The sequence below is a fragment of the Callithrix jacchus genome, chromosome 4 (genome assembly GCF_049354715.1).
Source record: "Callithrix jacchus isolate 240 chromosome 4, calJac240_pri, whole genome shotgun sequence".
Classification (NCBI taxonomy): Eukaryota; Metazoa; Chordata; class Mammalia; order Primates; family Cebidae; genus Callithrix; species Callithrix jacchus.
Genome location: NC_133505.1, coordinates 155,970,731 through 155,987,991, shown reverse-complemented (window position 1 = coordinate 155,987,991; position 17,261 = coordinate 155,970,731).

Below are 17,261 nucleotides of genomic sequence, written 5' to 3'. Positions count from 1 at the left end.
ACCCAGGACAGCATATCATAACAGATTGAATGCAAAATACGGTATGAGAATCCATATTCTGTTTTCTATTAAGTCAGCCATTAAAGAGATTCATAGGCTGGGCGCGGTGGCTCAAGCCTGTAATCCCAGCACTTTGGGAGGCCAAGGCCGGTGGATCACGAGGTCAAGAGATGGAGACCATTCTGGTCAACATGGTGAAACCCCGTCTCCACTAAAAATACAAAAAATTAGCTGGGCACGGTGGCGCGCGCCTGTAATCCCAGCTACTCAGGAGGCTGAGGCAGGAGAATTGCCTGAACCCAGGAGGCGGCGGTGAGCCGAGATCGCGCCATTGCACTCCAGCCTGGGTAACAAGAGCGAAACTCCGTCTCAAAAAAAAAAAAAAAAAAAAAGAGATTCATAAAAACATACGTATCTTGCTAATTTTTTTGAAACATGGCTTATGCATCATGAAAATGTTATTTATGCAAACATGTGATGGGGTTATTAGTTTTTAAAGGTAAATTAATCCATTGTTTAAAAATTTCCCAGTTTTTAATTCTAAAATGGTACATATTAGTAGATCTGACCCACATAAACAAAAATTCCTTGGGGTTCTCAACAGTTTTTAAGAGTGTAAAGAGGTCTTGAAATGGAAACAACTGAGAATTGCTGGTCTGCAGGTTACAGTAAGGGTCTCTTGGGATTACTTTCAGGTCTATCAGAAACGCACTGGGAACTACCAAAGGTAATGAAAGAATTTGGTGAGTGAGGGTATGAAGAAGAGTTTCTTTGAAACAAGAGCAAACTGTTTCTAGAACACCACATCTATGCATAAGGTGCAGCTGGTGAATCAGGGCCACAGATTAAAAATAAAGGCAACATAAAGTACTGGGTAACTTTGAAAACAAAAGAGCACAGACTTCTCTGATCTTAATTGGTCCTAAGAAATTTTTTCCAGTTCTTCATTTTCAAAAAAGGGAAGTAATTTAAAGAGCAGGTTTAAATGAACAAAAATTCAATTGGAATCCCAGTAAGGCCACTTCACTGGCTGTGTAATCTGGGCAAACTAATCTCTTAAGGTTGACTTTAGTTTCCTTATCTGTAAAATGGGGCAATAACATACACTTGCTGGTTGTAAAGTATGGCATTGTATACTTATATATTTGTCCCAGTATGTGTCACAGAGTAAGTGTTCAGTGGATACTGGCAGGTTAATTAAACACACACACACACACACACACACACACACACACACACACACACGAAACATTTAGTAAAGCAAAAGTTAACCCTGGAAACGGGTTTGGCACGTCTTTGGGAAATGGTGGCCCTGCCTCATTGAGAACAGAGATTTTCTAACTGTGAAGCTTCGGGGCTCTATAGCGGTTTGCATTTTGGGAAGGGTTCTGGCTGTCACTGAACACTCGCAGCCCAGTTCTCCCTGGAGACTATTGTAACTAGTAACTAAGTGACAATGAAAGAGGGCTTATAAAGAAGAGATACGCCATCCAAAAAGAAAGTTCACAAATTTCCTGGACACTGCTCTTTCTTTTCTAAATCTGGTTTTTGCTGGCAGGATGTGAGCAGCCTCTTTCCTTTACAGTCATGGATTTCAATGGCATTTTAAAAAGTACTAGGTCTCCTTCCTTTACTCATGGGGTGCATGTCCCAGGCAATTCTACAGAAGTTCAAACAGATTTCGGACACAAGATCACAGAAGATCCTTTTTCTAGAAACAATGACCGTTTCCTGTCTTCCCTGCATTCTCAGTTGGTTTGCTCTGGAGAAATAAACTTAGCCTTAAATCCTTCTTCATCCAGGCAGTCGTATTGAAACTGGATCAGACAGGGTTTAGATCTTTACTGCCTGTGGCCCTGAAGGAATTCGCCTCACTGAGCATTAGTCTTCTCATCTGTAGGAATATAAAAGCGTCTTTCCACCCCTACCCTGACCCTGTCCCATTGGAGGGCCTGCTTCTAAGAGGGCAGCTCCTTCTGGAAGAATGAGCCAGAGACTTGACTTGAACAAGTGTCAGCCTAAGACTTGGATTCTCTCTTCAGGCGTAATGCCACTCTTCTTTTGCTTGTTCTTTCATCTTCTTTTAAATCTTAATTCCAAATGAATTTCTGTTTTTGTCCCTGAATAAGCCTTTTAATAAATCTTTTTTTCCTTGAATGAGTATTAATCCTTTCCCCTGAATAAATATAAAACATGTGCAATGTTCTTTTGGCCTTCTGCAGGAATACATCGTTCTGTGTGGCCAAGAACCAACCTTCCCAAGTACAAAGTTTACTGCAAAGAGTTTTTTAGATAGTGTCAAACAAGGGCCATTGAGGGCTAACGATAAGCTTTCTACTTTTGTGAGTAGATTTGTCTAGTATATTTGTTAAGACTAACAAATCATCACTGAGTGCAGAAAGCCCAAAGTTGCTCAAATAAGTTGCATACCAGGTAAGTATGCAGTTCTGAAGCTCAGGGACCTAGGCTCCTTTGTTCTGCTATGAATGGCCTCCGTTCTCCTGGTCATTGTCATATTCTGAGGCTGTTGCTCCATCTTCAGCTTTTGCCTCCATATTTAACATTTCAGACTCCAGAAAGGAGGAAAGGGAAGTCCAATAAGAATTTTTTCCCCCAGAAAAAAATGCATAGCTGAAATTATGTCCCATTGGTCAGGACTCAGTCACATGGCTGTATCTAGTACCAAGGAAGTACGGGAAATTTAATCTGTCTTTCCTTCTTTCCTTCTTCCTTCCTTCCTTCCTTCCTTCCTTCCTTCCTTCCTTCCTTCCTTCTCTCTCGCCCTCCCTCCCTCCTTCCCTTCCCTTCCCTCCCTCCCTCCCTCCCTCCCTCCCTCCCTCCCTTCCTTCCCTCTCTCCCTCCCTCCCTCCTTCCCTTCCCTTCTGTCCCTCCCTCCCTCCCTCCCTCCCTCCCTCCCTCCCTCCCTCCCTCCCTCCCTCCCTCCCTCCCTTCCTTCCTTCCTTCCTTCCTTCCTTCCTTCCTTCCTTCTTTGCTTCTTTCTTTCTCTCTTGATGGATTCTGGCTCTGTCTCTGGGTTGGAGTACAATGGTGCAATCTCAGCTCACTGCAACCTCCGCCTCCTGGGTTCAAGCCATTCTCTTGACTCAGCCTCCCAAGTAGCTGGGATTACAGGCGTCTGTCACCATGCCCAGCTAATTTTTGTATTTTTTAGTAGAGACAGGGTTTCACCATGTTGGCCAGGCTGGTCTCAAACTCCTGATTTCAGATGATCCACTCGCCCTGGCCTCCCAAAGTGCTGGGATTACAGGTGTGAGCCACCACGCCTGGCTGAAAATGCAGTCTTTATTCCAGGCATGATGTACAGGCTAAAAACAAGAGAGGATTCTATTCCTATACAGGAAGGGAAAACTGGGTATTGGGAGGCAACTAGCAGCCTCTGTCACCAGTGGTTTTCATGCTGGTCTCACCATCTGGCCAGGGAGGAGAAGCACAACAGGCTAAACCCAGAGTTGTCAAATATTTTTTTTGTAAAGGTCCAGGTAGTTAATATTTTAGGCTTTGTGGCCATGCCGTCTCTGTTTCTATCACTGAGCTAGACAATATGTAAATGAATGTATGCGGATGGATTTGACACTTGGGCCTTAATTTGCCTCCTACTGGGCTAAACAATAATACTAATACTAAAATTAAGGCATATTCTCCACTGACTGTGAATGTGCGAGGCACTGTGCTGAGCTGAGCACCTCATAGACATTTTCTTAATTTCCTGCAAAATCTCTGTGATGTAGGTAACATCATATCATCATCATCACCAGTTTTATCTGTGAGGAAATGGAGGCATGGAGAAATTAAGTGATTTGCCGAGGGTCACACAGCTTGTCAGTGGCAGATGGTTTTTGAATGGAGACGTCAACTCTGTCACCCATTCCTACCCTCTCTCTCTGAGCAAGTCTGGGCAAGGGGGTAACCAGAGGTTGATGAACAAGTAATTGCTCCAAGTCAGTGAATTTAGGAGGCACAAAATACTTAAATAATGGCTTCAAAAATTTAGTACCTAGTTAGCAAAAATAGTTGGTTGAAGTGGGAAGAAGCTGTCAGACAGAGTGTTGATAAGAAACCTCGCTGTGAGCCGCGTCAAGAACTACGTTGTTGATTTAAGGGCTTCTTTAAGTGACCTTCTGAGAACATTAATTTTTCCAAATCAAGGTAACTGGCTTTATGTAAATATTGGTGAGGCTTTTTAGGGAAAGGGCCTCACTGCAGGTAGCCGTCACTAGGTCGGGGCTGCTGTGTACTAGCATGTGGCCATGAGGAGAGCATGAAGGGACAGGTGTAGCTCCACAGAGCTGCAGGGCACAGTCTGAACCTCCGTATGAGGTGGTCTAGTGGCGGGAGAAGGCAGAGGAGACAGAATTCCAGGAATGGGGGAAGCCTGGTTGAGTAAGAGAGGTGAGAGGTGAGAGAGCCCCAGGAGCTTTCTCTTCTTCCCTCCCCTCCCCTCCCCTCCCTTCCCCTCCCCTCCCCTCCCCTCCCCTCCCCCCCTCCCCTCCCCTCCCCCCCTCCCCTCCCCTCCCCTCTCCTTTCCCTCTCCCTTTCCCTGACCCCCTCCCCTCCCCTCTCCCCTTCTCTCCCTCTCCCCTCCCTTTCCTTCCCCCTCTCCCCTCCCCTCCCCCTTCCCTCCCCTTTCTTTTTTCTTTTCTTTTCTTTTGAAACAGGATTTCACTCTGCCCCACAGGCTAGAATGCAATGGTGTGACCTCAGCTCACTGCAGCCTCAACCTCCCAAGCTCAAGCCATCCTCCCAAATAGCAGGGACTACAAGCAAGGGCCACCACACCTGGGTAATTTTTTTTTTTCTTTTCTTTTCTTTTTTTGTAGAGACGGGGCTTTGCCATGTTGCCCAGACTAGTCTTGAACTCCTGAGCTCAAATGATTCACCTGCGTCAGCTTCCCAAAGTGCTAGGAGAGCTTTATTTACAGATAAAGGACAAGACATTTGGTTGGAAAGAGAGATAAAAGAGAACGTGCCCCCAGATCTTGCTGCTAGAGTAATGCTTGAACCCAGCAAAAAACCTTTCTTTTCTGTAGGAGACTGGCAAGTCTACATTTTTAGCATCTAGCAGCCTTGTATGACAAACAGGTTGCTAGGTGCTAAGATTGCCCTGCAATGATGCTGTCTCCAGGGAGGGCTATTCAGCTAAGCAGAGCACGAGTCTCCTTGGCTAGAGCGCAGACTTTGCCACCACAAGGCCTAGAATTCCTTTCCAGCTCTTTACAATTTCTGGAAAGTCACCTGATTTCTCAAATCAGGGTTAATTTATTATCAATAATCTGAACATTACATAGGGTTTGCAGAGCAGCTGCCTGTGTATTATTTCATTTGATTTTCATCAAAACTCTGAAGAGAAGTGGTGAGCAGAATGAAATGAACACATATGGATCTCAAATGCTGGGTGTGGCTGGTTTGACACTTTGCTGCATACCATCTCCCATATAGTCCTTCGGCCATCCGGGAGGCACATCATTATCATGTGCCTGCTTTAAAGGTGGAAAAGCAGACTCAGAGAACTTAGATGATCTGCCCAAGACCTGACAACTAGCAGCTGGCATGTGATATTGCCTGACCTTGAACTCCATCTTCTGAAATCAGTTTCAGAGCCCCTCTTACTATTGTTTAACCATGGGTACCCTCAGAATGCACAACAAGGAAGTGAACACTGGTGGATGTCAAGGACTTGGGAGGAAAACATTCTACCCAAATTCCAGAGCTACTGGTCCAAATAAAATTAAAAAGCAACAGCACTCCCCGAAGAGAATTAACCTGTACAGGAAAACCAACAGGACTTTCAAGGGGTGCAGATCAGGCCTGGACACATGGTAGGGAATCAATACACCCTTCTTTAGTAATGGAGACCTGTGGCTGTGCACGGTGGCTCACACCTGTGATCCCGGCACTTCAGGAGGCTGAGGCAGGTGGATTGCTTGAGCTTAGGAGTTTGAGACCAGCCTGGGCAACATGGTGAAACCCCATCTCTGCCACAAATACAAAAATTAGCTGGATGTGATGGCATGTGCCTGTGCTCCCAGCTACTTGGGAGGTTAACGTGGGAGGAAAGCTGGAGCCTGGGAAGTTGAGGCTGCAGTAAGCTGTGATCGTGTAACTGCACTCCAGCCTGGGTTTCAGAGCGAGACCCAGTCTCAAAAATAAATACATACATCTGTACATACATAAATTTTAAAAGAGCAATGGAGATCTGTGTTCCTGATGGAACAGTGAACCTAACCAAGAAACCGTTGTTGATTTATTCAGTCACCATTCAATTGACGTGTACTGGGAGTCATGCTGTTGAGATGCAGGGCATACGAAGGTTGATGTCCAGATGTTACTTTGCAGTTAGGCCAGCTGAGGGTTTACAGATGGGCATCTCTTCTGATGGGTTGGAGTCTATGCCAGACCTGTTGTTAAATAATTTGGATACCACCACTCGATATAGCAAATGAACAAGTTCCTACCCTCGTGGACCTTATACTTTCATGAGGGGTGAGAGCTGATTTAAAGTCAGACAGTGGTAAGAGCCATAATACCAATAGGACAGGGTGATGTGATGAAGGTGCTTTAGACATGGTAATCCTGGAAGGCTTTTCTGAAGACGTGATATCGAAGCTGGCGCTAAATGTCAGGAAGGAGCCAGCCTCTGCAAGAAGGGCGTCTCATGGAGAGGGAACAGCCTCTGGGACGGTCTGAGGTGGGAATCAGGCTGGTGTGTTTGGGACAGAAAGAAGTTCCGTGTGAACTGGAGCCCAAAGGGTAAGGGAAAGACAGGGGTACACAGGAGGTAGGGGGAGGGTGTGACTGATTCACACAGGACTCTCAAAGTGTTTGAAATTTCTTGCAAGTTTCAAGGAAACCATCGGAGGGTCTTAAACAAGGAATGACATGATAGGATTTATGTTCCTAGAAGATCACATGGGTTGCAGTGGGGAGAATGGGTTCTAAGGGGCAAGACTGGTTGCAGGGAAGGGAGACTTGCTGGGAAGTTTTACAGTCATCTGGAGACTGTGACAGGGACTCTGGAGAGATCCATGGTGAATGAGTGATGAGAATTGCTTTGTGCTGTGTTTTGGGTATGGAGTTGACAGCTAATTTTCCATACTGGAAAAGGAAAGGAATTGTGTTTGCCTCCTAGGCTTCAGGTCTGAGCAGTAGAGATGGAGAAGAGCAGGAAAAATCAGGTTTTTCTGTGTTAGATAAGTTAAATTTGAGATGCCTGTTACATGTGTAAGTCAATATGCTTTTATGTGCAAGGCTTGTGGTATAAAAAGTAAACTACAGCCAGGCGCGGTGACTCACGCCTGTAATCCCAGCACTTTGGGAGGCTGAGGCTGGCAGATCACAAGGTCAGAAGATTGAGACCATCCTGGCCAATATGGTGAAACCCTGTCTCTACTAAAATACAAAAAATTAGCTGAGTGTGGTAGTATGCGCTTTTATTCCCAGCTACTCGGGAGTCTGAGGCAGAGGAATCACTTGAACCCAGGAGCAGGGATTGTAGTGAGCTGAGATCGCGCCTTTGCACTCCAGCCTTGTGACAGAGCAACTCCTTCTCAAAAAACAAACAAAACAAAAACAAAAAACAAAAAAAGAGAAAAAGAACAAGTAAACTACACAGATACCATATGGAGAATCTCAGTCACACGGTTGGAAAGGATTTCTTAAGGCTTTTGCTGTGTAAGTGCAATAACATGTCAACACTCTGGGAAACTCTAAGGTGGTTATTAATTTTGGAGCCTAAGATGTATGCAGGAGAGTAGTGGAAGAGAAATAGGAGAAGCTGGGGGGAACCAGCTCCTGAGAGACCTTGTAAGGATATGATGGAGGAACTATTGAAAAGATTTGAATGAAGAATGATGTGACCACATTTAATGTTTTAAAGATAATTGTAAATGCAGTATGTAGAAGAGATTGCAGGGACATGACACTGGAATCACAGTGAACGAGGACAATTTATTGCTAGCGGTCCAGGTGATGGATGACAAAAGCCGGAACTCCGCTGACAACCATGCAGAGGAAGCAGAGTGAGCAGATGCAAGAGATTTTCAAAAGATAGATTTGACTGTACTTGGGATCTTTTGGCTGTCAGTGTGACAGTTTTCAGCCTGGGTGCCTGGGTAGATGCTCAGGCCATTCAATGAGATCCATAGCATTGGTCCATGAGGACATGGCTGGATCTTATTCCATCCTGTTTTTGCTGCGTTAACCCTTGTGCCCATTTTCATTCCAAGGAGCTGATTGGCTTTAACCTTTCCACTAAGTACTTCCTCATTCAAGAAAGCCTTGATCAATGACTTAGCCAAGAGTTAAATGGGATAACTGGAGCAACAGAAACATTTAATAGGAAGGTATTAAGGATACTTGGTAGGTGTCGGAGAATCAGAAATCTGGGAAGCCTGGAGCCAGCAGAGAAGAAAGTGAAGAAATGGTCACCAGCAGTACTGAATGACAAGAGAAGGTCAAATGAGACAGGGACTTACTAGTGTTCCTTGGGTTAAGGCAGCAGGAGTGTTAACCAGAGCAGCTTCTGTGGCACAGCGAAGGTGGAAGCTGGGCAGTGGTGGGTGGAGGAATGGACAGGACAGGAAGTGGAAAATACTTGGCTGAAAAAACTTGTGGACACCGTGGACAGAGTTGGGAGTTTTCTCACTCATTTCTCTGTTTTCTCGGTGAATTAGGAGGAAGCAGATAATCTAGTGAAGCTGAAGGAAGCCATGTGGAAGATTTAAAGTCAGCAGTGAGTTGAAGAAAAGAGTCTTAGAGAACTCAACTTTGAGAAATAAAAAACTTTGATACTCATTTCTAGCTCACCCTAATCTCTAGAACTTTTCTTCAAGGAAAAACCTCTCTGCCCAAGAGGCTTGAACTTGACCTTGAGTGAGCCGAAGTGCAGAGACATGAAGTCTTCTACTTGAACTCATAGACTACGTCTCTGTCTGAACTCAGCGTTAATCCTGGGGGAAGGGGCACACTTGAATGCCTCTGCTCTTGATTTTGAGCTTGGTACCCTTAGCCTTTGGTTTCATTTAGTATTCCAGGTCAGGTCAGTTGGTGGTTTTCCGTTTATGGGGTTGATTCACTTCAGCACTTCCAGTAAACACAGAAGAGCTTGCCTTTGGACGTCTATCCACTGCTGACACCAGAGGCTGGGAGGCTATTGGGCGTTCTAAGTGCAGCCCTTCAGAAAGAGACGTTACACTCTTGTTTCTTCTGATAGATGTTGGTAGCTGTCCAGAAAAAAGTTAAAGTTCCCATTGCTTTTTCCAGAAAGAGTAATGGGGAGCCCTTGTGTTCCAGCCAACAATCCCTCTTCTCAATAAAACAAATAGGTTCTAATGCTGGCAGCGTTCGAAGCTGTTGCTGAGAACATAAAGGCTGCTCTGTCTCACTCCGTGGTAAATACACAGCAAACATTTAACTCATTACTAGATAAATCACACTGAGATGACTCAGAAGAAGATGTGTCTGGTACTGGCTTTTAATTTTTTTTTTAATCTTGATGAATATATTTCTCCTTTCTTGACTAATTCATTCCCCAAGACTTAAATAAACGTATTTAACAACAGCAATTTAAACAAGGCAACTAATGAGAGAGATGAATTGCTTAAAGAAAATACGTGGCAGAGATTCTTCATGCTGACCCGATAGTCAGGTGTTCCTCTCCCTTTCCACCCCTTCATGGGCCAGGTGGGTCAGGGAAAATTCTGGCCAATGGAAAAATGGACAGCAGTGAGGTGAGCGTTTCTAGGTAGGCCTGGCACTGAAAATTGTCCCGTGGATTCTCTAGCTCTCTTTTCCCTTCTGTGATGACTATGGAGAATATGCGCTGTAGTTGGAATATATTTAAAATGGAGGAGGGCCGCCCAGTTCGTATCAGGCACTATGTGATTAAGAAGTAAGCCTTTACTGCATTAAGCCATTGAGATTTCTTTTTTTTAAATTGTTACTGACACAGCTTATCCCAATCCAATTGATACATAAATCAAATGATATCACCTGATCAGGGAAGACAAGGTCTTTTATGAGTCCCCAGAGATAGCAGATGCTGGAAGGAAGCAGAAGAGTTTTCTAACCCAGAGCTGTCTAGACAAAGGTCCACTTTGACTTAACAGCATGATCTATACATCTGTAGAAATTTCCAGAGGTTTTTGCATTTAGTTATTATTATTGTGGTAGTGTATTTCTTTGAGGTTTTCAACCTTCAACTAGCAGTCAAAAGAATGACTATTTATGGTCATTTACTCATGTGCTGGCATTTCCCAAGGCCCCATTCACCTGTGAGTAAACAGTGGTTGTGATCACAAAAGCCATCCATGGTTCCCTATCTCTTTTAGCTGCTTAATGGTACAGATTCTATTATGGGGCATCTCTATGATGCCTCCCATGAGATACCGGACAAGCCTGAACATCTATAGTTATCAAATGGCATGCTCATTTGTTTCTTCTTTTGTGGCAGCCCCCTCCATGGGGTACTAGGTTTCTGCCAGGTATTCCTTCCTGCTCACCCTGACATGCCTACTGCTGAGTCTGTCTGAGGCCATCAGGGACCACCTGTAGCTGGGTGTTAGTTCTGTTTTTGCTGGGCACAGCCAGTAGATAATCCTAGTGAGAACACAGTGCTGTACTCAGACTTACTTCCTCCTGCAATGACTAAGTCAAGCCATCTGTCTCATTTTCTTAACTTTTAGAATAAATTTTACACCGGAGACCTTTGTTGGGTCCACCTCACCAGTTTTCCAGATACATGCCAGACAGGTTGAATCTAGCCCTCTTTATGAGGCTAACAGTGAGCCCCCTGTGACACCTATAATTATCATTTTCTTCAACATTTTGTAAATGTTGATGTTAGAAGTTTACTAAGCTTCCCAGGAGATTCTTAACCATTTTTCTTCACTCTCTGACTCTTCTTTGGCCTAGGCGCTTCCCATTTTGATTGCATGACTCCAGGAGAGACAGTGCAATTTGGAGATTAGGAAACAGATGTCTGGGGACTCTGAGTCCCCTCACTGGGCCACAGTTTGAATAATACCTTCCTGCTATTTACCCACTACAAATAGAGCCCCAGACTCAGTGGCCCACTCTGAATCTGGGGTTATGTCTTGACTCCAGGTCTTTCCAGCCCATTTCTAAAACATATGCCTCATCTAAATCTGCTCCCTGGAACCACAGCTAGTAAAAAGTTGGTCTGAGAAGGCTGGCTTTGCAAAGGATTGTCTCTGTTGTTTGTCAACCTATTTAAAACACTCAGTGCAATTGTCAGGAAATATACTTTGACTGCCTGGAAGAAAAGCAGGAGTAGCAAGCAAGTAAGTGCTTTGAAAAACCTACAAATATCCAAGAATCCCTCTCAATCACATTTTGTTTATATCCAGATATGCAGAGCCTTATTTGACCTCTTTCCTCATCGGCAATGGATGTGGTTTTTTGAGATCCTCCTATGTGCAAGACATTCTTTAAGATTCCTTGCATATATCATCTCATTTTTCATGACAACTAGGTTGACTAAATGTTATCTCCATTTGGCAGAAATGGAGATTAACATTCAAAAAATTTAAGTACATTGCTCAAGGTCGTAGAAGTAGTAGATGGAAATGCTGAGATTGAAACCCAGGTTTATCTTTTCCTTAAGCCTATGTATTTTTTTTAAACCATGCTGTGCTGTCGTAGAGGAAAGTTTCTAATCACTTCAGCACTACTTATCTACCCTGTGCAGCTACACCTGGGCTTACTATAAATGTTCAGAGCAGTCTTGAGCACTTTCAGCTCTGTCTCTTCCATGACTTCTGCCAGTATGGAGGGGTCAATAGCCTCCTCCTTCTTACTAGTCTTGGACAGCAGGAATAGGAGTGAGGATTGAAAATAATAGATCACATTTTCCTTATCCAGTCTATCATTGATGGACATTTGGGTTGGTTCCAAATCTTTGCTACTGTAAACAATGCCGCAATAAACATGTGTGTGCTTATGTCTTTATAGTAGAATGATTTATAATCCTTTGGGTATATACCCAGTAATGGGATTGCTGAGTCAAATGGTATTTCTATTTCTAGACCCTTGAGGAATCACCACACTGTCTTCAACAATGGTCCAACTAATTTACATTCCCACCAACAGTGTAAAAAGCATTCCTAATTTCTCCACATCCTCTCCAGTATCTGTTGTCGCCACAATTTTAATGATGGCCATTCTAACTGGAGTGAGATGGTATCTCAATGTGGTTTTGATTTGCACTTCTCTAATGACCAGTGATGATGAGCCTTTTTTCAAATGTTTGTTGGCTGCATAAATGTCTTCTTTGAAAAGTGTCTGTTCATATCCTTTGCCCACTTTTTGATGGGGTTGTTTGTTTTTTTCTTGTAAATTTGTTTAAATTCTATGTAGATTCTGGATATTAGCCCTTTGTCAGATGGGTAGATTGCAAAAATTTTTCCCATTCTGTTGGTTGCTGGTTCACTCTAATGATAGTTTCGTTTGCTGTGCAGAAGCTCTTAAGTTCAATTAGATCCCATTTGTCTATTTTGGAAAATGTGGCACATATATACCACGGAATACTATGCAGCCATAAAAAGGATGAGTTCATGTCCTTTGCAGAGACATGGATGAAGCTGGAAACCATCATTCTCAGCAAACTGACACAAGAACAGAAAACCAAACACCACATATTCTCACTCATAAGTGGTTGCTGAACAGTGAGAACACATGGACACAGGGAGGGGAACATCACATACCAGGGCCTGTTGTGGGGTGGAGGGATTGGGGAGGGATAACATTCGGAGAAATACCTAATGTAGATGACATGGGGATGGATGCAGCAAACCACCATGGCATGTGTATACCTATGTAATAATTCTGCATGGTTTGCACATGTACCCCAGAACTTAAAAAATATATATGTATATAGATAGATAGATAGATAGATAGATAGATCAAATGTGCTCACACGTCTCCCAAGAACAAACAGTATGATATGGTTTGGATATTTGTCTTGCCTAAATCTCATGTTGAAATGTAGTCCCCAGTGTTGGAGGTGGGACCTGGTGTTTGGGCCAAGGGGCGGATCCCTCCTGGCTTGGTGCTGTCCTCACTGTTGTGAGTGATTTTTTAAAGATCTCATCAATTAAAAGTGTGTGTCACCTCCCCCATCCCGACTCTTTCTTTTACTCCCACTCTCGCCATGTGAGACACCTGGTCCCCCTTCGCCTTCTGCCATGATTGTAAGCTTCCTGAGGTCTCCACAGACATCATGCAGATGCAGGTACCATGCTTTCTGTAAAACCTGCAGAACGGTGAGCCAATTAAACTTCTTTTCTTTATAAATTACCCACCCTCAGATAATTCTCTATAGCAATGCACGAATGGCCTAACACACAGTAATTCTCAGAAATATCCACATTCAGAAAGAGTGGTATTTTTTCTAATGTGAAACACCCTCTGCATGGATTTCCCCCATCCAGAGTGTAAAGCAGTGACTTAGTCAATGAGTAGTGTCATTAGCTTCTTTAGTCACATGCCTGCTTCAAAATGTTCCACTCTTTCATCTTTACCTTCCCCTTTCCATGCCCAGGAAATAAGAATTGATATAAAATCGCTTGCTCCTTAGCTAGACAAGAAACGTAGTCAAATCTTTGAAACGATTGCTTAAAACATTAAAGAAGTAATAAAGGCACAAGCTTTACAACCTTTAAGTAGTACAGAAGGAGACAAAGTAAACCAAAATAAGCCCATTCCTGCCCACTCCAAGGCTAAGTCCTGAGAAATAATTTTTTATTTGATGTTTTAAATTTTTTTGGTGGCTACTATAATGGCACTACACTAGAAATATGCTTATGTTTCCTTTAGGAAACAGTACTGGGTAGTATCCATTGGTTGCCCACTAAGAAACATGAAGGATTTTGCACACGACTATTATTTCCCACACATGTCTTCTGACAGTGGTGCTGCATTTGCAGGGGAGGGAAGGTGGGCACTGGGGTCTGCTCTCTCAGCCCACTGGTGGTCCTTTTAATAGTCGCCCCGCCGTCTGCCCCCGGCCCACTCCTGTTCTCTACTGGTTGACTGAGAACTTGGCATCTCCTGAAGCCTGATCAGTCAGGGGTCTGTCAGGAAAACAGAACTTATGCCAGGTAGTTCAACAGAGGGAATTTAATTAGGGGAATCAATTATAAAGGTCCTGGAAGAGCTGACAGCAAACCGAAGAATGAAGCGACTCAGATTTTAGAAGGAGAAGCGAGCTGGAGGATGGAATTCCCAGAGTTTAGCCGATCAGGCCCCCTTGCTGCATACTGGGAGAGCCTCCCAGCTACAGGAAGCCTTCCAGAAGGAACCAGAATCATGGAGTAGATGTAGGTACTGCTGGAGACACTGCCCAAGGCAGAGATAGAGGGAGAAATGCCCTGGCTTCTTCCTTCCTCCCATCAGCCAGTCCCTTGCGAGTGCCTCCTGTTGGTTGACATCAGCCAGAACCAGTTTGGCAAGGGAGTCTGGAAAATATAGATTGTAGAGATTAATACTTTGAGACACAGAAAGAGCAGAGAGAGAGAGAGAGAGAGAGAGAGAGAAAGAGAGAGAGAGAGATTAGGAAATGAATCTGAAAGCAAGTGAATGATGGTGTTACAGGTTAAATTGTGTCCCCCCAAAAAGGTTAAAAATATGTTGAAGTTCTATTCCCTGCTACCTTAGAATGTGACCTTATTTGGGCATAGGGTCACTGAAGATATAATTAAGATAAGATCATACTGGAGTAGGATGGACCCTGAGTCTAGTATCACCAGTGTCTTTATAACAGGAGGAGAAGGCTGGGCTCAGCTCATGCCTGTAATCCCAGCACTTTGGGAGGTCGAGGCAGGCAGACCATCTGAGGTCAGGAGTTCAAGACCAGCCTGGCCAACATGGTGAAACCCCATCTCTACTAAAAATAATTTTTAAAAAATAGCCGGATTTGGTGACAGGTGCCTGTAATCCCAGCTACTTGAAGGCTGAGGCAGAAGAATCACTTAAACCAGGGATGGGGAGGTTGCAGTGAGCTGAGATCACACCATTACACTCCAGTCTGGGCAGCAGAGCGAGATGCCATCTAAAAAAATAAAGAAGCAGAGGAGTAAAAGAGATGAAGACAAACAGAAACACTCAGGGAGAACCGACATAACCACAGAGGCACAGACAGTGCAAGGAGCAGCGAGGACTGCTGGGAACCCCAGAGGCTGGGAGAAAGGCACAGAACGCATTTTCCCCCAGAGCTCTACGAAGGAGCTCACCTTGTTCATACCTTTATTTTAAACTTCCAGCCTTCAGGACTGTAAGATGATACATCTGTGTTAGAAACCACCCTGTTTGTGCCACTGGTGCTTGGTTATGGCAGCCTTGGGAATCTAATGCAGATGGGGACAGGGCTCTTTGGGGAAAACAGTTGTCACTTTTTGCTTTGATTTTGTATCAATATGATTCTATGTATTTGGTTTTCAGAAATATGTCAAAATCTCTGGTCCACTGCACTCAGTACTGTTAGGAATTTATTCTACCTAAATGACTAGTGTCATTTAAGTGGGATTCCATGAAGGAGAGCAAGTAAATAGATGCGCTTAATCTGCCCTCTTAAAGCTCAGCCTGCTGTTCTATGTGAACCAGATTAAATGTTTAGGGTGTCTGCACCTTCTCCTGTCCAGCAATGGGGTCTTCCAATCACACATACAGTGAACACTGGGTGTATCATATATAAAATAAACTTTTGGATTAAGAAAATCACCACGTTCCCTTTACTGAAGATGTAATCTTTACATCTTTTATGTATTGATTGCTATAACTTAATTGAAATGTTGCTATAACTTGTTAAGTTAATTGAAATACTTAGAGTATACAAAGGTATCTATCTCATCTATAAAGAGACCTGGTATGTCTTTCTTTAAGATTTATTTTATTAAAGTTATCATATTTCATTGTTACTGTTTTTGAGAACAATATTATTTAATGTCCTTTATGCATAACAAATGTTGGATAATCTCTCTGCTCCTTCTGATAGCTAATCTGATCCTTGGTATTTCTAGAACTTCTAAAAGTTCTTAAAAGAACATTAGTAATCACCACCACCACAACAACCCATGTGGTACAAACTGCTTGAGACACAACCATTGGCATGAAGAAAAATTACTGGTTGTGTGCCTGCAGACCCCCAGGTTTAAAGGGACCACGGAGCCACACAACTTCTAGAGTTCTTGTATAGTCTTACCATGGGCCTTGGATCAGCTATTCAGCAATTGCTTGGAATAATCTTGTCTGATGGGAAGAAAATCAAATCAGCCTTATGATATATGATATTCCCGCAAAATGACTAATACCAAGGATTTAGAGAATGTAAAATCATTATTTTGAATGGCATTCTTACATGGGCTCGTGGTATTAAAGTGAATGGTCTTTAAGATCTAAAAGAAAAGAAAAGTTATCCAGATCCACTCTTTTATCTGTTTTATTTTTCTCCACCTTCATGAGAGCAAAATGATTTCCAATGGAAACACTCTTTGCAAAGTTATATTTTGCTTTTTTGCATATGGGAGAAGGAGAAATCAGGGACTTACTTAAAAAATTCTTTCAACAAGACCTTCTATACTGTTATCTGAGAGGGCTCTTATTTCCTGGATTCAGGAGAATGGACTTGGTTTGTTGAGATAATCCCATTTGTGTCTGAGATTTAAGTTGGCAACATTTGCTTGATTTTATTTTGAAGTTGTAATCCTCACAATACCTGTGTATTTCATAGGAATGGAAATTACTGTCTGTACCTCAACGCCAGTATGCAATACTATACTTAGTAGAGGACTGATCGTTGCTTGTGTATGAGGCTGGGGAAACACCCATCTTAAAGGCTTACAGGGAATGGTGCCTAGTGCTCACGCAGGCCATCAGCCAGACTGAAAACCCTCCTAAAACACGGGCACTGGGTAGAGAACTCAAAGGGCTTGCTTCAGCAGTAGCACAAAATTAGCTCTAGGTTAATGCTGCTCCAGACCCATCTAACAATGTTAAAAACAACACCCCAAAGAGTCAAACTATTTCCAAGTAATGTAACTACATCACAGAACAAAGCTCAAGAATATTTATAGGAATACAAGAATATTCAGCACCCAACATAGAAAAATCCATGATGTCTTGTCCCTAGTGCCACCAGTTCAGTGTTTTGTTTCAAGTCCGGATGACTCAAAAAAATCTTGTCTTTCCACCATAAATGGAAAGTTATTATCCTGGATTGGAATTCCAAT